Genomic DNA, 22,789 nt, shown 5'->3' on the forward strand with positions numbered 1-22,789 from the left:
ATATGCTCTTCTAAATTGTCCATGACTTTTACAGACTTCAATATAATTTGTCAGATGGAGAAAGCTATTTAAACTCTAGTTGGATGACTGGAGAATAAAGTAACTGAAATAGAAAGACAGGACTGGGGGCGCAAAGAAGAAAATGTGTCCCAGAGGAAAAAGAATATGACTCTACTTTAAAAAATCTTAATTATTTTGAAAAATAAACTTTACCAACTTCTGTTTTCTTCAAAACCAAGACAAATTATGAAAGAAAAGCCTTAACACTTTTGAAAATATATATAGGTTTTAACTGGAGATGATGAGAGAACAAAACATTGAGAAAACTGAAGTGTAAGAGGCTTGCAACACTCCTTCTGTTGTTGTTACTGAATTGCAAGTGACCAAAGAGAAACAGCTTATTCGAGAAAAAATCTTGAAGAATACTCTGAAACTGCTGTTAAAGTCAGGCTGAAGAATATGATTTTCCTATTGAAAAATTCTACTTATGAGGACTCTTCCTCCCCTCACCCATAGTTTTGTTGAAAATTACAAAAAGTTTCAAGAAGAACAATCATTGACTCTTTTGTTGACACCTAGGGTCAAACTCTTGTTAAGAGAGATTAGTTAGATGGAAAAAAGTATTATAAAGCATAGTAAAGCACTATTCTTTCCATTTGAAATAGCTGCTGGAGAAGATGTGAGATCACTTGAAAGCTTCAATAACATGCTGGTTGAGTGTGGCAGGATTGATAAGTGCAGAGCTGTATGGCTGATAGAGGAACTGGAAGGGCAAAGAAGATCCATAAAAACTTCGAAGATCTCTCCATTTGCACTTCTGAGTGCTGTCCATGTCTGTATACATTTAACAGCTATGGAAACAAGCCTCATATTTTACAGCATATGTGCACATGTGCCATAGAAAATGTGTAAACTCAGTTGAAATGCAGTTTAAAAAATTTATTCTCAGAATAAAATGCTCTATGACAAAGCATAGCATTATCTGGAATTAAATTATCCTCTAAAAAGAATCAGTAATATGAGGCACAAAAACATTGTCACAGTCTGAAAATGTTTTCTCAGACTACTGAAATATGAGTACCTGGATAATGCATATTTTAAGTAGCTAAAAGTTATCTTAAGCAAATTTTTGCTCTCAGTCATTCAGGGAAAATATATATTTGAATTTTATGTTTGCTTAAAAATTCCAAAAAAAAAGTCGTTTTCACGCCTTCCTGACCATGAATGAAGTGCCTTAACAATCCTGTAAAGGACTCATTCTAAAATAGATGACAACCCCTACCTACTGACAAATAATGTGGGTGTAAATTGCTGGAATACCCTGGACAAGTTGTGGATCTGACAGAGAGACAATGTGCATTGCTCTGAGTCAATGGCACTGCTTTGTTTGTGATGAGGTAATGTATCTTCCTTCCCTCCTAGATATCCCACTTATCCTAGAAAGCTCTGTGCATTAAAACAGACAGAACTGTAAAATTCAGTAGCCTGAGGCTGAAGGACTTGCTTTTACATTGTGAAAGGAAAAAAAAATATGCCTGTTCAACCTCAACAAAGTCCAGGAAAAACCAGATCCTCCCACTCATTTGCCTCTTAATAATTATTCTTCCTCTTAATAACCATCACAGGTTTTAAATCATCATCCAAGATTTTGGAGAACAAAAATTCCAGAAGTAAACCTACTTGAGGAGCAGTATGTCTTCCCAGTGTTTGCTATTTCAGCCTCTGTACTCAGAACCAATATTAGGAGAGCAAATAGGGTTGTAAAAAAATAGGTATGCAAGGAGTTGGAATACTGTCAGGAAAGACACTGAGCCTTTCAAATACAGCAATCTTTCTGCATTACAATGAAAGTAATTCTGTTTCTTTCATCTTCTTTTATTCACTTCTCATCTTTCATCTTCTTCCTACCAGGAAAGAAAAAGAAAATGTTCATTAAATGTATTATATGTATGTGATATAGATTCTTTTCCTCTATTAAGTCTGGTACAGATGCAGAAAAATTTCTCTAGTATTGTGAATTCCTATGGGAAAATTACTAAAGGGAAACTTTCATAACATCTTAACTAACATCTTTACAATTTCTTCAAGTTCAAATAGTGTTAAGAAACTTTAATGGATACAAACTCCCGATTTTATTCATTATTTGTTAATTGTTAGTTTCATTCTCTCTGATAAACAGCTATGTGAATGTACAAAAATATTGAAAATGATTTTAAACCCTCAATTTCTCTCTTTCTTGGTAACTATGAGATTCTGTACCTAAACTTTGCATTCTGTTTTCTTTTTATCCTCATAGACTTCTAGCAACTAATTTTGCCACTTAACACATTTAAAATTTTATTTCTATCCTGAAGAGTTCAAGAATGCTACAATCATGCTTAGCTGGATAAATCACTTAACTTGCACTCTGTCCTCCATGAGAGTTAGGTGCTTTAGATAAAATTATAGGTGTGTTTCCCATGAAAAAAAGATCATAGGAACTCCTAAGTTATAGCTAAACTTTCAATATATCCAGCTATGTAGATATGTTTTAGCAGCCAATTGATTCAAAGTCTAAATAGAGGTGTTAAATATCTATGAAGAAAAGAAAAATATTAATTTTGAACCAATATTGCCACTATTTTTTTTTTCTGTCTGTAATTTCTTTTTACTGCATTATTTAAACCTATGACAATAGAATCCAAAGGATTAAGATTCTAATATGAGCATTTAGTGATAACTGTCTATGTTGTGCAAATAAGGCTGTGGCATCATAAGCAAAACGATCACCAGAGAATAGAGAAATGAGACTGAGAAACCATTTGAATAAAACTTTTATTTGAGTCACAGTGGTTGAAAGACAATATGAGAATGAACTAGTTAACAAAAGCCATTAGAGGCCATGATTTTTTTCCCATGTTGGATCAGCAGCAAGATCTGCATAGGTCTAAAAATTTTCTTTTGCTTATGTCACAACTCATATTTTAAAAATAAATTAAAAAAAAAAGGAGAAGAATTGACTAAGCTATTAGAAAGAACACAAAATTTACTTTCAGTTTTACATAAACACAATCTATTTATATAAAGATGACATCAGAATATGGTTGCTAATAAGCTATGAGGAAAACAATATCAACTGACTCTTTTAGAAAACTGATATATAGCAAATATTACTGTACAAAAAAAGATATTGGTTTTATTTTTATAGCATTTGTATTTTTTATATATTTTATTTAATTTCAATACATTGGACACAGAAGGTCAGGAGGTTATATACAGGAATGTTCTCTCTATTCTGTTCTCTATAGTATTTTCTCTGAGGATTTTTTTACTCAGTGAAGAAAATAGTTTTGCACATGATTCTACTAATGACTACAAAGTTTGCAGCACAGTCTAGCAAGAGTGCACAGTGGACGATACCACAGATTGTATTTGAGGGCTAGATGGACTTACAAGTAAGAGATAAGCAGCCATATAAAAGTTAATTGTTTTTTTAATGTCACTGTGGTTGCAAACCCTTGACCTAGGAGGAAGAAATTAGTATTTCCCTTTTTTTTTTTTTTTTAACAGAATGACACGGCGAGGGAGGAAAAAAAAGCCAGATAAAATTCTGGGGAAAAAACCCCAAACATCTCGAAGGACTTTGAGCTAATAGAGAGCTAGAGAAAGGAAAGAGTCTGACATTTGACCCTGCAAGATTAAATTGATTCTTTACTATGGTTTTAGGTTTTCTTTCCATTGTAAGAACTTGGGGAAGAAAAAGATACTTCATTTTAAACTGAATTTTACTGACTTCCTACTATTTCTGATTCTGAAAAATTTGAAAAATATTTTCAGGTTCTGCAGCTTGTCTTTTACATTCCAAATGAGATTGTGTGGTAAACCATATTCTACCAGTTACAGGCCACTACACTGCCATACTGTTATTCAGTTTTATTCTTCAGCAGACCCTGCACACCAATTCTGATATTTGGTGCATAATGTTGCTATTCTCTCTTTGTGTTTTAATTTGTCCAAGACTTAAGACAAAAAAATAAAGACACAAGATTAAATAAATGGAGGCCTGGGATCCAGATTCAAATACAAATTGATGACGGAGTCCAAATTCCCTAATTATTGCAGTGTTTAAATGTTGCTTCTCAGTTTTGTTGTATGAAATGAATCAAATGATTCTCCAAGGCAGAAAGCCTATTTTGGATTCATGTTTGAATTCTACTTGTTCAGGCAGCATAGAAACAGTGTACATGAGACTCTTGTATTTGTAAAATCAAGCTAATATTCAGGCAGAGGAACAACAACAACAACAAAAAAATTGGTATAATCCAAAATTCAAAAAGCAGCAGTCAAATTTCTATCTAGTTCAAATGGCTTGGAATAAAGTGATAGACCAAAGACCACACCGTTCTGTGAAAATTGATCAAACCCTAGCAGCACATGCACACAAATATAATGAGAAACAGAATTGTAAGGTTTTTGCGAGAGATGCAAAGGTATTTCAGGCTTCAAAAATTGCCTTTATCTAAAAGGTAATCTGCTCTAAGCACTTCCCTTCCCTTCCCTTCCCTTCCCTTCCCTTCCCTTCCCTTCCCTTCCCTTCCCTTCCCTTCCCTTCCCTTCCCTTCCCTTCCCTTCCCTTCCCTTTTTTTCTTTTCCTGATCTAAGATTTTTGACAACAATTATTTTTGGTTGCCTCAGAACATCTCAGGTATATACGTACAACATAAGCACTTTTATTTTCTTAGTAATTTAGCCCCACTGACTTGTTCCCTCTTCTATTATATTCAACAACAATATAAAGAAATGAGGAATCTCTTTAGCAGTGCCAGAAAACCAGCAAATGGGAAATTCAGAAACTCATCTCCATAAGAGAGCTCATAAATTTAAACAACATAGTCTGATAATGGTTCAATCAACTCCTTTCATCAGCATGTGACTGATTTAGGACAAATTGTACTGTACTATTGCTCAGACAACAGCTAGGAAGCTTACCTGTCTTGTAACAACGCATTTATGGTAATTTCTGGGTGTCCTCCCATAGACAACTTTTTCCTTCAATTTTTTATGTGGAAGATGCAACGGAAAAAAGTCTCTGTGAAAGACACAAAGGAAAGTGTGATGAATATCTCCCTACACTCAATTTAGAAAGCTCTGGCTTTTTAAATCTTATTAAGAGCCTTTCTTGAAAAGTCTCCTGTTTAATTATTCATTCTTATTCCTAGACCAAATATGATTTTGCTTCACTTGAGGAAGAGTAATGGTGCTGGAAAATTGCTTTGATTCTTTTTCTCAGTCAACACAACCAGTGATCACTTACTAATCTAAAGTCTTGTCATGGCATTGTTATATATTTTCTTTTGGCTTTTTCCTTTTTTGTTTCTTTATTCTTTACATGAAATGCATGATCAGATAGTATTCTAACAACCACCTGTTGCTACTGGGCTATTTTGATCTCCTTCCAATTCAACATTTTATGAGGATCTGAATGTCCGGCCCTAATATACAGTTTCCACTTTTGAACACATTCACTTTTTGTATAATTGAAGAGAAGAATATTTAAAATAAATAAATAAAGTCATTTTCTCTTGAGTAATAGCTTATTGAGGAAGTCTCAATTTGTAAAATCTTTACGTTTCAATGATACATTTTTTGAAGTAACACACTCTTTTATCAGTGCTAGTCTATCACAAAGTTCCCTTTAAAACTACACAAAACTTCACCTCTCATGAAGTTTATAATTCAGTATAGAAACACACCATAATAATGGTAACAAATATTTATCAAATTAATTATGGTAGTTTTATTATCAACTTCCCACTTGGCAGATATTTCATAATTTATTATTTCTTTGTAGGATTTTTTCCAATACTTTTCATTCTAGTATGTTTACCATTTGTTACACTGGCTTCAAGTTTCCATTTGTTTCAACATTATTTTCTGTATTTTTAAAATATGAAAGTATTATCATTCCTTACTTTCTTCATGAGAACTTTCTGAGGATTTACAGTATAGTCTATGTAAAATCAATTTTTTCAATAGTTTTTTTAAAAAGTAATTGATGACTGTTCTGCATTTGAAATCAAAGGAAGATGAAGTCAGAAGAAACTCTGTGGAAAACTACCTGCTTAGACAGTTTTAATTTAATTTAATTTTAATTTCTAATACTGTATTGACTGAGAAAGTACTACTGAGAAGCGTAACAGCTCTGAGTGAAATTCAGAGACACTATTTTCCCAATGCAGTTATTTCAACGCAGTATGTCTTCAAGTGGTTTATAATAGCTAAGTGTAAAAAGACTCCCTGGGCTTTTCGGGGGTTTTATTTTCTGTTTACCAGAACCTTGAGCAAGTCTTTGGTAAACCTTGAAATCAGCAAAGTACTTAAACATGTTAAGAATCCAAATAATAATAACATAGAAAGCCTGATATCAACAAGAATCATTTATAATAACATGGAAAACTAAGAGTATATATATTCCTAGAACTTTAATATAACTGAACAGCTAAGGAAAACACTTTCTCCTCTTTTGCCCGATTTTTCAAATTACTTTATACCTTTAATAATTGTACATATGCACGGAAATATGGGCAAGGCTGAGGAGGAATTTTATTGAATCCATGCACAACTTGTAGGTTTTCAGGTCCAATGAGAAGCAAATGAAATCTGTGGCCTTTTGTTTCTAATTTTTGAAAATTAATTTCTGTAATATCAAACACAAAAAGCAACTGTGTTCTATCACACTGTCCATTTTCACAGTTAATCTGGAGTGCTAATTTTTTCACTTCTGTTATGCAAAGTGTCCTCTTAGTTGAGAAGAACATCAATCCATTGCCATTTCTTTTTGAAAATTCAAAATATTTCTTAAGTATTGCAATAAGGAACAAAAAAACTGTGTGACAAATCTTCACAATAACTGTGTGAAGAATTTCAAGAGTTCTGCCATGTGAAAGTTATTAAAAAAAGCATTATTAGCTTCAGTATTGCAATATCAAGTATGTTTTTTCCGTGTTCTTTTAGGTTCTTCCCTTTAGCTTCCATTAAAGGTTTCTAATTTTCACTATATTTCCAATAGCTTTAATTATTATTTTGTTTTCCATTTATACAGCTACTGAGGTGACAACAGTTCTATGAATTCTTTACATTCTTGGATAGATTTTCCTTGAAAAAAGCACAGCAAAAGAAAAATTAAGAAATAAGAAGAGTTATAAAGCAAAAATCTGTTTCCAACACAGAAACTTATGCTCTGAGAAATTAGAGATTTTATTTTTTAAATTTTTACAATTTTAGTATTTTATTTACTTTTACTGATAAAATATGAGCTGTATAACTTATTAGTGTTTTATATTCAAGAAGCCCTATAAACTCCTAATTGATTTCCCATTTGTTTGATTGTTTTCTGCTTTACCAGTGTGGGCAGACAGCATGACTATGTTTTTATATAAAAGAAAGACAGGGCAGACAGGGACTGTCCCATGGGCAGACAGGGACTGGCCTCAAAGAAATTTTACGTCCATGTCTGGCAAGTTAAAAGAAAATTTTAATTATGCATTTCTGTATTTTCATATGAGTGAAGCTATCAAGCATGTGTTAAATAGTGTATTCTTCCCCCAGTCTTGAATAACATTCAGCTTAACAACCTGTTTGAAGGCAATACTCTCCCAGACCTTCGTGAATGCAAATTTGATGGACCAACTGTTTGGATTTTTTGTATTTTACCTGGCCCTGGCTAGTTTTTTTCTAGGATTGATTCGGGGAAAAAAAAGGTCATCTCAGCAGAAGAGTAGTACAAATCAAAGAATGTTCCTCCTCTTGTTCCTGGACAATCTTCCTTTGCTAGTGCCATACTACCTTCCTAATAGGATTGGGGTTTTTGTACCTGACATTCTCTGTAAAAAAAAAAAGTATCCTGAGAATGGAAAGTCTGCAATTACTATGCTTGTTTAACTGATTGTCTTTTTGTACAGAAAACTTGTGTGCTATATGCTGCTACTTACAATCATTAGGCAATAACAATAATAGGTTTTGCTCTCATTCCAAGGGGATCACCACTTTATCCCAACCTGTAACTGAATCTTGGGAATGTATGTTTATATTTTTCCTTTGTGTTTTGCAGTTATGAAAAGTATAGGACATAGCCCTCATGTTAACTTTGGTTTTTAAGTTATGACTTAAATCTGATTTGATTTTTCATGTGAATACTAATGGCTGACATTTTTGCCTTTGTTATCAGTTATTTCCAGCCTAATATTGCTGACACACAAAGTATTTTTCTGTTGCTATTATACTGATGAATTATTTCAGACCTTTAATTTCACACATATTTTGGTGTAGGTATAAATTCCCACTATTTTTTTTTTGGAAAAGGAAGACATTTCTTCATTGTATTCTACCTACCATTAATGGTTCTATTCATCAGCTTTACCATTAATCACTCCTCCCCCTAATAACAGTGATAGTGATGGGAATGGTATTCCCTAAAGCCAATATTTTTATTGAAAAGGAGAATGAGAAAAAATTCAGATTTTATTTATGGCACTACTTACTTTGGTGGTCAATATCATTAATGATATCTGACTGCCAAAGTAAATCAAGACACAGAAATGTTTTGGCCTTAGTTCTACTGATGCAGACTGATATAGCCTATTTCTTCACACTATGCCTATGAATTTCTCAGAAGAAATTTTGTAAGGAAGGTCTACCAAAAACATTTCTTATAGTAACATCTCATAGTATCTCATCCTCATCTTCTAGGAAATAAACTTTCACAGGTGAGACACTTTCCGTGTTAAGTAAAGGATATCTGGAGCCCTGGGAAATATAGTCGATTCTTTTTTTACATTCTAGAAAACTAAATGGTCCTTGGACTTTTTCTCTGTAGGGGAATAAGTCAAATTTGACAATAAATAACCTTAATGTACTGTACATTTAAATGTAAAAGTGTCCCTGTTGTCTGTTCTAGTTGAAACAGTATGGAAAAAGTCCCAGTATGCATATTGAGGAAATCTGTCATGAAGTCTCTTCTGTAAAAATGCAAGTTTTCATGCTAAAGGCCAGTATAGTATATTATATTATTATATAGTGCTTTGACTACTCATCCTGCTGTGAATTTAAGAGTCCAAAATTTTTCTTAACTTGAATAAGCCAGAAGTAAACTTCAGTCATATTTCTACCTATTAGTACAGAGACAGAATTTATGAGAAAAAGTTTACAATCTATGAAGTGACTTTTGATGAAGATCAAAGAGAAAAAGGATTTAGAAATAGGAATATTTATATTCCTTGTGCACTCCATTATCAAGCATTGAACCCCTTATTATAAAATACCAATAATGGGCACATGGCATGCAGTAAAATGACTGATTTCTTTCCCATTTTTTCATTATGTCTTTTTCTTAAATCCATTTATTTATAGTTTAGTTATAGTTTATGTTGGTTATGGTTCTGGTTGTTTATTCTATGAAAGATGCTTCAGTCCTTTTTTCTCAGTCATTAGCTTTGTTTATTATTTGTACACCACTTTGAATTATTCACAATATAAACATTTTTAACTCAGTGAAATACAAGTCAGTTGAGAATGTAAAGCCCCAAAATATTTTTAGGTTCCTTCAAAATAATTGGAATAGATTGATTTGGTTGGATATTTTGAAGTGTCTTCATTAACTTCAGCAAAACAGAATCACAGAATCACAGAACCAATTAGGTTGGGAAAGACCTCTGAGATCATCAAGTTCAACCATAACCATGGTACTAAATGCCACATCCAGTCTTTCCTTAAACACCTCCAGGGCTGTATCTGAAATGTTCCACAAGAAGGAATAGTGTAGTATAAATGTTAAATAATGGGAAGCACTGGATCACACTCTATACACTAGTACATATCACACAGAAGATAATTATGGTGAGAAGCTGGTGTGAAAAGGACTAAGTTTGTTGCTTATAAATGCTCATACCTATTTCACAGCAGTTAGAACTGGGTGAATCAACTGCTCTCCAGGACACTTTTCCCTGTATTTGTACTTTTTGTCTCTGACCACAGATCTCACATGAATGGCATGGACACCTGATACTGAGCTGACATGACAGAATCCAACCTTTTGTATAAATATTTGCTACATAATGACATGCATGGCTTAATGTAGTCTGTTCAGTACAAAATGACTAAACAGAAGAGTAAATATCTTCAGATTCGTTTCTTTCTCTTCAACTCTTGGTCAAGTCTTTGTCCTGCACTTGCCTTTCAGCAATATTTCTAGTTCCTCAGTGTTTTGTCATAACTTTTTCCTTTGACAGATAATTCCAGGCTATTTTACTACAAAACTCTCCGCCTGACAGGCTCATGTCATCCTAGGTTGCAACAAACATAGTGGCACATTTCCCCAAGAATGCATACTCTGTTTGCTGGTACTATGAAAATACAGCAAACCAAACAGGATTTGACATCTTTGCTGCAGCCGTAAAATTTTCCTCTTGACTGTGGTGGACATGTCTGTTGCATTAGCTCTTCCTGTTCACATCAGCTGTCTACAGACAGGCAGGCTTTGTATGCTTTGTATATCTCTGAGGGCAAAATGTCAGATGCTTGGGTGATCTACAGATCATATTTTTACTCCTCTTCTTCTTCCACTCCTGTTTTCCTTCATGTCTGCTTTCCAGTAACTAATACAGGGGTAGAGTCAGTGACCTACTTTTAGGACAAATTTGACCTAAATTAGCTCCATTCTGTTTTCCCCTGCTTAGGCCAGCCCAAACCTGTCTTCATCTGCAAATAGTTCCAGTTTCAAAGTTCCTGTTCAGTACCCAGTCAGTACATTTTTTTGGTGTAACATAAAATACCTCTTTACCTTCTGCTATGCATATTGCATGATGCCCTGGGCTGCATTTTCAGTGGTTCTTTCTTTTCAATATTGGAAATTAACATTTATTTTTTTCTAAGAGCAACTTCTAGGCCTATATGGCAAATACTATTTTAGAAACAATTTCTGAGGCTATCACATTGTTTAGGGTTGCTGTAGTGTGATACCACAGTAATTTGGCAATTACAATCACACCCGACACTTAACACTCTCATGAGCAGTGGAGGTGGGGAGCTCTGGACTTGACTGATGGTGTGAGAGGAAATCTTTATACCAAAGTAACAAAATTTCATATATTTTTTAAGATCTTATAAGGTGGATATATTAAAAACAAAAAACCAAAAACCAATGCTAGGAAGAGATGTGAAACACAGATCAGCTGAAGTACAAAACACTTCTACTGGGACATTAATTTACTGATCTTGGCTAACATGATAAACAACTGACTACTGCCATGACTATAAAATATCAGAAATAATTTAAAATGAAACTACCATTTTAAGATTTTTGTTCTGATTTCTGTCATTTCTGCTGCTCCATGATAGGGAAAAGAGGGAAATAAAAAACAAGTAAATGGCTTTCTAAACATGTCTATATTTTACCAGGTTCATCTATCAAAATTTAATTAAAAAGCCGCTACTGTATGGGAATTCTTCTCCTGGGAGAATACTGAATAAAAATAATAATAACAAAAATGCATGATGTTTTTTGCAATGGTGATGCAATAAAGCTTTGACTCAATATTTTTAGTTTCTTTTTTGTTTTTGTTTTCTTGCTTAGACTAGGTTACAAAGGGTATTAATGGAAACATATTTTACATCACTCAAGTTGATAAAAATAGCTAAACTCAAACTTTTAATACTTTAAAGTTTATTGGAAACTATTAACAGATTGTGTCTTCTAAGGATTTTAAAATGCTTCTGGAATAGGCAGGTACATGGCAGGTATCAACACAATAGACCTGACTGGAATATTGCTACCCACAGGTCACAGAATACTTCAGAGGCAACAAAAACAATCATAAAAAAGAAAAATCCACTTTGAATTGGAGCTAAAATAACTTTTTCATATAGAAAGAGCATAAAATCCAGTGAACTGAATGCCTTAAATGCCACTGGCACAATGTATTCAAATACTTCTTGCTGTAGTCTAAAATCTGTTTTCAAAGAGCATGGTAGTGGCATGTCTCATAAAAGTAAAATATTTTTCCATAAGAGATTATCTTTGAACTGAGAGAAACATCCTCCAGACCTAAAACCATAGAATGAGCTCTAGGAAATCCTAAAGAATAAAGGAAACAAAAAAAATTCTGAAATTATAATATAATTATATTATATAATTATTAATCCTGTGGTAACTGTTCTAGAAATCCATTACTGATGTTTCCAAGCAAGCATACAGCCCCTAGAAACAAAGGTGAAAAACAGAGAGCAAATCTCTATCTGCCCATATACTTCCATACACTTAAATATCTGACTATGCAGGCTTACAGAGGTCAGAAGTATATTATGCAAATCCATGGACTTCACATACTTTGATTACTATCAATTGCAACAGTCTGAATTCAGCTGCAAGGAAATTACTGGCTATTGCTGAAGTAAAGAAACCTACACTAAGAAAAGAATTATCCTCTGTGTTCTCTGTTTTTATTGTTATTTTATTGTTATTTTCCTAAGCATTTTCCTCTGCTGACTGCTGTTGGAGACGGTGCAGTGGGATGGATGGGTCTTGGTTTGGCCCATTTGTTGAGTACCACACTTCCTACAAAGCTGTTGTTCTGTTCTAAACACTCTGCTAACAGCACGACACCCTTCTGTGATTGACAACTTTCCTTTGTCTTTTAAGAGGGCAAAAATCCCCAAAATGTACAGGAGAATATAGAATAAAATACTCAAAAGCTATGTAATGAACTCACAGTTGCTACAAAAAGTTCTTTATATAACATTCCTGATACTTTATGCTTCCCAAGGGAAGAGAACAGAATTAGTCTAGGCAAAGACACTCTTAATTAAATAAAAATCATTAAAACCAGCAATTAGCTATAGGTATGATAGGACTGGTTAAATTACAGAGAAGAATAAAAAAAATTAAGAATTTTGTAGTAAAATATAGATTTGTGATATTATTTGTTGAATATATAGAGGAACATATTGAGACCCAGTTTCTCTCTCAGAAACTTTTCAGAATAACAAACCAAAAAAACCCAACTCAATAATGAGCTTTCTTGCAGCTGTGGAGCCCTGGGTTTAGAGCTGTTCCATCATGTGAAGCTCACTAAAGCTAGTGTAGAAAGGCTTGCTCTGAGAAAACAGGTATTCTAAATGTCAAGTGGCCACAAGGAAAAGCTAGTTTGGAGGTCAGTCTTCCACTCATCAGAAAGCTTCCCCCAAGAACTAGGGGAAATATAAGTTGCTGTTGAAAATAAAAATACTTGGTAAAGAAATATAAAATTTTCTTGGTTGATCTTGGCCTTAATGAGGGTGAAAAAGCCCAAGAAAACAAATTAAAAAACCTCAAAGCAAAACAGTTTTCCATTTAAACTGCTTTTAAAAGTCCATCTTCTGTCAAATTCAAGGACATAGGCTTAAAATCACTCTATAAGATAGCTGTAACGGCAGCCTTGTATCATCTCTATTATCCAGTCAGTTTATTAAGTTTCCAAAAGATTCTTTTCCTTTCATTATTACTCAGATGACTTAAAAGTTTTAAATGCCTTCCTCATGGAAAATGTAGAGAAAACCTACACCACCTTGAAACAAACTTGACAGTCCCTGCAAGAAGAGCTCTCTGCTGGTAGCTACAGGACCTCCCTAGAGGCATCAGTTGGCGTCACATCTATTTTCCAAAATTTGAGGGTAATCCTTTTTATAGAAACTAAAAAAGTCTTTCTTTGTTAGGATTAGTATAATAATTATGTTTATGTTTCTAAACCCATGGGCAGCAAAACTATGTCCCTAGGCATCCTAACTGGAGGTGAAGCTTCCATTGGTGAGATGTGGAAGCTCTGCATATAGGCAGTGATGATGGTCTGGTTTTGTTTTATTATATATTTTCTTATGTGTGAAAAATGCTTTGGCAAATAAGTTCTTATAAGGCTCTGAATTCTTTTGTGTGAAATCTGATGACAATTGTATCTCTGTTTTAAGTATGCATAGAGAGAGGGAAAAAACCTCTATGTATTTAATAGCATTAAATGTATTAAGTTTTCCATATGTGTGTTTTATATATGCAATATTTTATTAAATGTATTATGTTTATAAAATATTTTAGATTTTAATTTGACATGAAAATGGATGTTCTCGGTGATTGATCTAAGCATTACATATTTTATCTATTTAATTTTTTTTTTCAGAAGAATTTTTCAACTACATTAATTAATTGTCCAGGGCATACTTCTTCCTGACTGCACAAATTATTTACTCAATTTTACTTCACTACTTTAGAATCATACTATTATTTCCACATATCATTGCATTTTAATTTTATATTTATTTACTGAGCTAAACTAAATCAATTAAATAGCACAGACATTCTGAATTCAGAACAATCATATATTTATTTTTTCCTTTTGAATAAAAAGGTTGCTGCAATAATTTCAGGTAGCAGGGAAGCTGTTACACATTTTAGTCTCAATCATTATTTCTATAATTTATTTGCTTATGTCAAATTAAATTCTGTACACAATTTCCCCTGCTTCTGTTTATGAAAAAAATAGTGTTTGAATTATGTCAGCAGTTGCTGTCTGAAAAACAGGAAAACTGGCAACAAAGCTGAAGAAAATAAATTGGTTTGAGCAGAAGCCCAGTTAAGCCTGAAATCCTACCTCAAAGGCAGTTGCATGGACAGTCTATCTCAACACTGGAAGCCCTGGTAGCTATGGAATGAAGCTGAAACCTTTTTATTGCTGAAAGTGGTCATCTTACACCAGTGTCTCCAAACAGTACTAAACTTTGGGTTTTTAAAAAGAAAAATTATTACAGTTATGTGTTTTGGTTTGAAGTAATTTCCTACTTAAAACATACGGAGTTTCTGAAAGTAGCTGAATGAGAACTAGTTTTATAGTCATATGTTATTGTTGTTTAACATTCTCTTACAATCACGGAATGGAAATTCAGTTCCCAGATGACTCTATAACTTTGGAACCAGAAAACAGCAATTTGAGATCCAATGTTCTTTAGCCATGACAATAATTTTCCTCTCGAGAATCATTTCCTGTTAAGTATAAATCTTACCCATTTTTCTGGCTTGAGTAAATATTTGTGTTCATATTTTTATCCTGAAATGGAAATGTCCACAAATATTTGGTGAATCAGAGATTCTTGACAGTGTCTGTGACCTTTACTAGTCATCATATCCTTAAACTCTGTTAAGTAAATGTAGTTAGAAAGTACACTTAATTAATTTTTTTCAACACATTCTCCCACGACTGTATTTAATGTGTCTTATTGTAGCATCTTACTGTCTGTGCCTTACTGCTATGTGGCCCCTCTTATTTTTAATTAGTTTTTAAACACAACTGCTATGAAAAACATGACTACTGTTATTTTTAATTTCATTTTTGTTTTGCCTTTTCAAATATATGTATGACATTTCAAATGTATGTGCAAATATGTAGTAACATGTACCACTAGTATTTTAGGAGTATATTTATTTTCATTTCAAGTGCAAACATATAACACTTAGTAGCATACTTTCTGCAGACATTTTTCTTGTAATTTCTTGGCTCTAATACTGTTCAGATTTCATTGAATTGTACTCAAGTATTCACTGAATCAGACTAATTTTTAATGTTAGAGCTGGAGAACCAAGTATTTTGAGAAAGAGATTCTGTTATGAAAGACAGTCTTTGTTTCCAAAAGGAGAGCCATTCAACATTTATTGAAGTGGACTGAATATATATGTATATCTCACAGTTAATTTTCAAGACGTTTAGATCAGCAGTTACAGATAATTTTTAATTTAGTTTCTGTACCATTCCATTATTCAAAGAAGAAATTTTTTTTTTTGCAAATTATAATTTTCAAAGGAATTTGAGTCACACTTGTTCCTAGAAAAGAAGCTATTACTGCCACTAATTTCAGTATTTTAGAATGGCCATCACTTTTAATAATATATATGATAGGTCAGACATCAAGTATTGCATTGTATCAATTTATTCATACTCTAATTAAAGAGTATTATGGTTTTTTTTTTAGTGAAATAGCATTCAGGACTTTCAGAATGAGCTTTTCATTATAGTCAGGATTTCTGGGGAAAGCCTGCCTGTGCTGGCTGTTACAGTGCTTTAGCTGTTCATTTTTAAAATCCTTTATTGCCTATTTCTGCTCAGGGTGTACTGTTTTTTCCTATAGTAGATGTTAGAGAACATGAAATTTTTATTTTTTATCCCCATCTTTATTCAAATACATAAAAGGAATTACTTTTCTTGATTGCCTTTTAATATGCTATTTTACTGATTTCCTAAAACCAAAATCTGTTTTTCTCTGCATGTGGCTGTGATTTTTCCGAAGTGCTTCTTGTTTTTATTTACAAGAATTGAACTTCCTTGGTTTCATCCAACCTTTCTCAATGGTATTATTTGATAAGAAATGAAAGCAATAATATATGTCTGGAGTGACTTCCAGGGAACATGGTCTGGGATGCTGCTGGGAGAGGGGTCAGACTTCTGTCACAAGCTGGGGACAAGACGTCTGTCCCATCTTGCACACCAGCTGCCCTCAGAACAAGTCCCTGGCTTTTATATCATTTACCCTTCAGTGGTGCTACTACAAGTGTTGTGGTTTTCTTTTTGTAATAACCCTGGCCACACCTTGCTTTCCTTACATTCCACCAGAATCCTGAGATGGAGAACCCAGAACCTATGTCAGCATATACCTACATATCCTATATACCTACATATCCTATGTACCTATCTATATGAGTATGTATGTAAGTATCTAAAGAGGGGTTTGCCAAGAAGAAGGATGCAGGCTCTTCTTAGTGGTGCCAGCCAACAGGGCAAGAGGCAACAGGCAGAAACAGATGGACAGGAATTTCCACAAAATTCCACCTGAACACCAGGAAAAGCTTCTTTTCTGCGTGGGTGCCCACCAGGTTGCCCAGAGAGGGTGTAGAGTCTTGCTCACTGAAGATATTCAAGGATCATCTGAATGCAATTCTGTGCTATGTGCTCTAGGAAGACCCTGCTTGAGTAGGGAGTTTGGAGCAGATGACCCACTGACATGAATTCAAGAGACAGATCTCTAAGTATAACACCAGTTTTAATAAAAATATACAAGAACTGTCTGTGCAATTTTCTCTCCCGCACACTTCAATTTTCCCTCTTTTCATTGTAGTTTTGGATTAGAACCCACATTCTCTATTGGTTTTCCAGTGCTGGTGCATATTCATTTCTTTATATCTGTACCCAGGGATCATTACTTGGACAGTGTACCCAGATTTCATGGCTTAGGAGTCCAAAGGCTTGAAAATTTCCCGTCACATAAAAATTTATTGTGAGGTTTGATGTTTTTGTCAAGTTCTGAAAACATATTACTTCCTAAGCTGTGTGTATTTATGCATACACATATGTCCTAAACTGATACATAAGCAGAGCCTGTTTGTCTGAACTGTGATTTTTTGCTTCTGGAAATGATGAATGTAATCGCCAGCATTGGATCACTGACCTAGGTCATATTATCAGGAAAAGATGCCATGAGAATGAGAAAAATGATGGCAATGTCTGCTCTGTGGATGTTACAGTGAGCAAGCGCTGCCTGTGAGGTCTGAGGTGTATTTCTCCCTTCTGTACCTTATGCTTATGGCTCATAACAAAAAAGAGACAGTTAGCATTTTGCTTATTAGCCTTAAGCTGGGCACTATTAAAAAAATAAAAGAAAAATATATATACAGACCATTCTAAGCACAGTTAACTCACTTAAAAATATATCACGGCATGGAAACCAATGTCTATTAAATTGAGACTATAATGATCATTGGTTGAAGGAGAATATGTCTAAATAATTTAATAATTAGAACAAGTATAAATGCATGGGGATGAGGAGGGGTGTGAAATAATAGGAAAGAGAACATATTCTCTTTTCCACTTATTTAATTAAAGCTTAACAAAGTAATGCCAAGGCATGTCCAGAGTTCAGAATTCTCATGGGAATCTAAACATTTTGGAGAAAAAGATTTGTAGTCTCAGGCTAAATGAATGGTATAATTAGCCACAAGACAACATACTATGAAATGTCACTTCAGAAAAACAATTCTTTCAAGATCGTGAGGGTGAAGTATTTTTGAAACTGTACATTAATATTTACTTCTTTTCCTCCAGTCGTCTTTTGTTGATGCTGTAGTTTTGCTGCTTGCTGTTGTAAAAATGTGGGTTTAACAGGGTAGTAGTATTGCCCCTTTTGTATTATTAGCACTGAGGAAAATTATCTTTTCTATCAATAAACTCATCTTCTGCTAAGACTTAACTGGACCTAAGTGACAACTCCTCTATGTAGTTTGTACAGTACTTCCAGAAAGTGGTATGGTCTCCTCCATAAAAAGGTGCAAGACAATTACACATCTTTACATTAATTAACTAATTAATTTACATTAATTAACTAAACACTTTTCCTTACAGTTTACACTTACAGAATGAATGGAATTCCACCCGCATTAAATATTTTTTACTAAAAATCTTAAGTGAGCGTTTCTGATTTACTTGGAAGGAAACACTGACCTTTTCACCACTGGACATACCTCAGAAGAGAGTTTTCTGGCTCTTCAAGCTTTTTTCCAAGTATGAGAAAAATACAGTATTATTAGGTTTTTTTCCTGATCTGCTGGAGCACCTTCTTGTCTGAGATAATTTTCCACTTGTATTTCTACTGCATTTCAACACAAAATGCTTTGGTGTACTTTTTTTCCTAGTTAATAAAATGCAGTGTAAAGGCAAAATCTTCCTACTTTGAGAACAACTTATGTGAGAATAATACATAATGTTGAGCAAAATTATATTTTTCATTCTTTGTCTAAATTTATATTATTAAAGGACATGTTATTATGTCATTGCCAAATAATTCCTTTTGAGAGGAAAAGAAAATTATATATAAGCTTAGTTTTCTTAACATAAATGACTGTCTTTTGCAGAGCAATTTGAGACTTTTCCTATGTAGATTAAGGAGGTTGTGGAGGTCTGTTTTCTGGAACAGGAAGTTTTATCCTGTAGGTTCTTTAAAAACTACCTTCTAGTCAATTGGAATCTGGGAACAGGAAGAAGAAGAAAAGTAGAAGAAAGAAGCATAAAAATTGGGCTAACTAATTTGTAGACTCATATTCAGGTATGAGTCATGGGTGGTATACATCTCCATTGATACATTGTTATGCTGAAATTCAGATTGTTTAACAGCAAAAAAGGACATTTTTAATCCTCGGTTTTCCTTTTACTTAGCTTTCCTACTCTTTATTAATATTTTATTTTCAGTATGTTCTGCCAAAATACTCTCAAGGTTTTGTTATAGATTGATTTTTCCAGCTCTTAAAAATATTTGCATTCTCATGTGCTGGAATCCAACAATAGCAAGAAAGAAATACTCAGTTTTAAACTCTCTACAAAAGTGCCTGCAAGTACAAAAGCATAACTGAGCTTTCAAGTATGAAAGCATAATTGAGCATCTTTACTCCTTTGTTCAATGACTAACAATAATTATCAGGTTGATCTTGAATGAAAGTATTAAAATTTTGTCTTTCCTTTAAAAACACAAACAACAACAAAAAAAAAGATTTTAAAACATCCCCAATGATGAAATTTCCAGTACAAGAATATTTTATAAGAAAAATCCAAAATTTTCTTTACTCTTTACCTTAGGTTGTGATATTAATATTGTATATGTTTCTCATTTGTTGTTTCAAGATTTTTAAGGATCTTTAATCAATTAACCTACAGTATAACTTGTATTATAAGATTTATTACATTTTTGTAGTAAGTTTATATGTACATATACTACAGATTACAAAAATGAACTTTGATTGGGTTGGACTATTTCTTGCATAAAAGGCATTACCCTTATAGCTGCAGATCTTTGGGCCTATTTAGCCTCTACCACCATCCACTGAATTTTCTCAGTCCACTCTTCAAAATCCACCTCACTTCCTCACCATAAAGCTACAGTTTAAAAGAATCTATGCAAACCCACACAGCCTCCAAAGTCCTATCCTGGATTTCCAAACAGAAGAGATTTCCTTCTCTACTCTCATTTCTCTTCTCTCCAAAGAACTTTGGCCAGAACACCATGCTGAAGCTGGCTCTGATTTTCAGTGCTTCTGTTTCTTTCTATTCATACTTATATGCTGTAAGAAGAAAAAGATCCAAAGAATGCAATGTCTATGAATATTCCACAGTTATAAGGTTCCCAAGAAATACTAGATCAATGCTGACATATGGCGATTTTCTGTTTTACTGATCTATTTTAACTTCCTAAAATATGCTTAACACTTTGTGAATCTTAAACAACTATTCCTTTTACTTTATCTGGATTTCATTTTCATGTTCTAGTCACTGGAACTTTCTGGCAGACACAAATAACTGAATGAACTTTTAACTAGAATGCTCCAGGTAGGAACGGTTCTTTAATGATGGCTCACAAACGGTGCCTTTAATGCTACAAAGCACCACTAAATGTTTGATGAAGCTTTTGTGAGTTTGGGGGAGGGAGGAGGGAAAGAAAAGTTGAATATAATATATACTTTGTATATTTTTAAAAATATATCTGTTACACATGAATGTTCTTAAAATACTGAAAATGTTTCTGCTCCACCTTGCAATTATGTTTAATGAAGTAGCTTTCAAACTTATTTTGTGTGTAGCTTATGCTCAGAGAAAATGAGAAGCAGAAACATGCAAAAATATTTGCTGTACTTACTAGGTTCCTTAGAGAACTCCATCTGATAATTGAAATGTAGCTGGTTCGACCCATCTGGCAGATGGGAGGATGAGCTGGTTCTTTTGAAGTGTGCTCAATGTGCTAGTAGGAGTATTGTTTTTCAAGTTTTCTGTTTTCTATTTCGTTTTTTTCTCACTTTACTATCTTGTGTATTTTCTCTATTTTATTTTTAATCTTTATTTTAATCTTTAATCTTGCCACAGCCAAGTGAAATGTTCTCTAGTATTAGTCTTTGTCTAGGAAGGATCAAAAGCCTAAACAGAAAAAAAAAAAATTATGTATTATTTATATTTTATCAAAAAATATGACATTGGGATACATTACTTACTGAACAGTACTAATCTCTGACAGATTTTCCTCTTCAACAATAGTCAAGCAATAAGTTAAAAATAAAAGATGGTGCACAAAGAGCAGCGCAGAGTTTTACTCTCCTAATCTCCCATCTAAATGTCAATAGACATAATTAACATTCTCTGAACAAATGCCAGTTGGCTGGATTTTGCAAACAGGTTTTAAAACACTGAAAGTATAAAGCCTAAGGCATCAGCAGCATATTTTTAAAGAATCACATGGAGTTAGAATAAGTTCACTTTTTTTTTTTAAATTGGTTATTTTGAGCATATATTTAGTATCTTAAGAGCAGAAACACATTTCCTTAAAGAATAGATTGACATAGGGCTTTTTCCCCCCCTTAAAATTGTCAGCCTTCATTTCAAGAGTAAATGTCAATGAATCATCTCTTGAGAACTATTGTTCTTCCATGTGACCTAATGCATTTCTGTCTGGTTTTATTTTCTTTTGTTTTGTTTGCTTTAGATTTTGGTTTTTTTTTACTTTTTTGCCTCAGTCTGGGTGAATGGAAAAAGTAAATATGATAATACCCAGAGGAAAATTATCCATTAAATAAGAAAGGGGTGTATGTAACTTCTTTGAAAGAAATACTTAGAAAGAATTTTCAGAACTTCCCATGAAAGGGGAAGAGGAGAACCCCTCAGGTTGCAGGGAGAAGAGAAAAAAGCTACCATAGTGTTAGAAAATATGAGCATTCACATATCATATTGAGAGTTTTGCCCTAAACCCATTAGTAGAATAGAGAGAATATAAAAGAATACATGGAAGAAAAGTATTTACCTGCCTTATTTTGAGTCACATTTTACATAAGTTTTATCCTGCAAGAGGGAAGATGGAATACATAGGCAAAAAAAAAAAAAAAAAAGAGCCATTAGATGTGATCATTTCCACACTTATTTTTTCTCCTTTAGATTTTAATACACAATTCAAGTTAAAGAAGATGCAAATGGGTTTAAGAAGATGCCAAATGGGATATTACAGCTGATTTCTTAGAAAAAACATTGTTAATACAGCAAATACACTACAGCCAAATGCATACATTTACTGACAGGTATAATTGTTGACCAACCTAGCAAGCAAGCTGAATACACCGCAGCATGTGAGATGTGATCCATACACTGAATGAGCATTCTCCTTTTCCTAAAGAAAAGGAAAAATGGAATGAGGAATCTCATCTACTCAGCATAACCGACCAAAATTTCTGAAGACGTAAACTTCTCTTTTGAGACTAAAGGAAAAAAAATTAAATAATGATAATAATAATAATAATAATTTAAAAAATATAAAAATTAAAAAATTAAAATTGTAAGAGCATTTCAGGAACAAGTTTGGATAAAAATTTCCCTTTTAGTGAAAATATTAATTTTTCCCATAATAGAATCCTGGAAAGGGTCTCGAGGGAACAAAATGATGAAATATAGTACTAGGAAAGCAAACTTACAGGATATTGAGCTATGTTCTTCAAAGTTCTCAATTTTTGTGTATTCGGAAGAGGGTTTGTTGTTTTTTTTTTTTGTTTCTGCAGCTTCCACATGGATAAATAAAGGAGTGTTTGCCATCAAATGGCCTTCTCAAATGTTTTCAAGCTAAGAAACACAAGGTGACTTTAAATACAAATATCTCCTGATTAAATGTAATAACTCCCTCTTACAAGATTTTCTTCTGCCCTTTTGCAATTAAGCATGGATGTAAC

General features: G+C 33.3%; 1 long non-coding RNA gene across 2 annotated transcripts in view; it reads right to left on the reverse strand.

The window, feature by feature from the left end:
* Nucleotides 1-926: 926 nt before the first annotated feature.
* LOC146441814 (uncharacterized) overlaps nucleotides 927-22,789 on the reverse strand; it is a 28,834-nt gene continuing 6,971 nt past the window's right edge. For both annotated transcript variants that reach the window (XR_014850054.1, XR_014850053.1), the window contains 2 exons: nucleotides 4,969-5,068; nucleotides 927-1,904 (listed from right to left, as the gene is read on the reverse strand). This is a non-coding gene — a long non-coding RNA (uncharacterized LOC146441814). The remainder of the gene's footprint in view (nucleotides 1,905-4,968; nucleotides 5,069-22,789) is intronic.

The sequence above is a fragment of the Lichenostomus cassidix genome, chromosome 2, assembly GCF_008360975.1.
Source record: "Lichenostomus cassidix isolate B80296 chromosome 2, HeHo_3.0, whole genome shotgun sequence".
NCBI lineage: Eukaryota > Metazoa > Chordata > Aves > Passeriformes > Meliphagidae > Lichenostomus > Lichenostomus cassidix.